Source organism: Acanthisitta chloris, unplaced genomic scaffold (assembly GCF_000695815.1).
Source record: "Acanthisitta chloris isolate BGI_N310 unplaced genomic scaffold, ASM69581v1 scaffold19303, whole genome shotgun sequence".
NCBI classification, from domain to species: Eukaryota; Metazoa; Chordata; class Aves; order Passeriformes; family Acanthisittidae; genus Acanthisitta; species Acanthisitta chloris.
Window position 1 is genome coordinate 1 of NW_008664476.1, and position 1,863 is coordinate 1,863.

General features: G+C 45.5%; 1 protein-coding gene across 1 annotated transcript in view; it reads left to right on the top strand.

Annotated features, from left to right (window-relative positions):
* The first annotated feature begins 284 nt into the window (after positions 1-284).
* Positions 285-1,863, top strand: part of LOC103799080 (BTB/POZ domain-containing protein kctd15) — a 13,371-nt gene continuing 11,792 nt past the window's right edge. The window contains exon 1 of the mRNA XM_009071377.1: positions 285-426. The gene's annotated coding sequence lies outside the window, so the exon portion shown is untranslated. The remainder of the gene's footprint in view (positions 427-1,863) is intronic.

Here is a 1,863-nt window from a genome sequence, read left to right on the forward strand (position 1 = left end):
GCGTTGCGTGGGCACGTTCCTCCTGGGCCCACGGGCCTGGCCGAGGGAGGGCGGCGGGAGCTGGGGCACTGCAGGGCTCTCACTGCTGGTGTGTCTGCACGTGCACACGCCTGTGCCCGAGGCATCTCTCTTTGTGTACTTGTCGTCACCAAATGAAGATACTGCATTACCTTATGCATGTTGAATTGATGCACCTAAATTGGCTGGATGTTCTTAAGCCCCGAGGCTGCAACGTGATTTTGTCTCTTTTGCCCATTCCTTTTTCTTTTCTTTTTTTGCAGAATAAGTCGTCTGTTTAATGGCACAGAGCCCATTGTCTTGGACAGTTTGAAACAACATTATTTCATTGATCGAGATGGGGAAATTTTCAGATATATATTAAGCTTCCTAAGGACGTCTAAGCTACTGCTCCCAGATGACTTTAAGGTAAGGAAAGCTATAGTCTGCAGTCTGTTTCTTCCTCCCGTTCTGTCAGTTGTTTTGGTGTGGGTTGGTTTGTGTGCTTGACCTAAACACACTTAACAAAATGTTGCTGTTTATTGTTAGGATTTTTAGTACTCGTGTATTACACCAGGGATGCTGTTATTTAATAAATGGACCAATGGTTGTCATGGATACCATAAAAGTTAAACAATGAAGCTTATGGCTAAATCAGTTTTTCTAAACTAATTGTATTTTCTCACATTTTGACCTTATTTATCAGGGTATAACAGCAATTAAGAAGCAACTAGCACTTGCCAGGTTTTAACGTTCAGAATCTGAAAGAAATGTTTTACATTTGATACTTAGAGGACTTGAACTGTATAAATCTTTTTCTTATTGGTATAAAAAGAAACACCCTTAAACAAGGCTGAGGATTTGTCTTAGATATAACCAATGCAGATACTTTGATTTCAGAAAGTAATCTGCTCACAGTTTATCAGTGTCAAAATACTGGGAGATGAAGTGACTGAGGGATTTTGGAGGAGCAGTACATGTTTTCTATGGCATAATGTTGCTGGTTGGTGCTTTGCAGCCTCTGATTGTTTAAAGGCTCTGCTTGGCTTTGCACTTGCAAAACTTCAACATTGTCACCCTTATGGATGAAAATTAGAAGACAAAAGTGTCCAAACTGTAGATGACAAGATTCAACAAAAGCACTTAGTGCAGGATGAAATGATGAATAAATTGGGATGGCAGATGGGGATCTGCTCAGAGGATGCAGGGCATTGTTGGAAAGGAAGGCTCCTGCCCTCTTCCGTGCGATTTCGCTTTGTTGTGCTGGGTAGGCAAGATCTTTTGACCAGCTGTAACTGAGTCAGTCCAGAGTTGTGGTTGTGGTGGTGTCTCTAGCTTTGGAGTACAGCTGATACTTGTGCTGCAGTCTGCTCCTTGGCCATTCTTGCCTGAGTCATGAGGATAATCATGTTGGACCCCATCACAGAAGGGTTCACAGTTCATGTTGAGGGGTACACGGGGGTGATGGGAGCACAAATGTCATGCCAAGGCAGGGAGAAGTTTTGGCACTCATGGATGAATTTGGAGCTCCAGCACAGGAGGGCTGTCCTGGTTTTCCTGGCGAGCGGCAGGCAGGTCGGGGAGGCTGTCCTGAGGGCTGGGGCATGAGAGCCAGAGCTCTGAGGGCTAGATGCAAAAAAACTCTCTATGGAGAAATGAGAGAGAGCCTGTGGGTCACAGGGAAGCTAAAGACCAGACCAGTCCTGTGGGTTGTGAAGTGGTACAGGTGCCAGAGGGATGCTTTGGCAGCAGTGTGTGGGGCAAGATACGTGAGAAGAGAGGGTAGAAGAGATGCACTTTGGGCTGGTCATGGCCTCGACTGGCATCCAGATTTCAGAGGTGCTTGGGAGCAAAGCCAGCAGGATT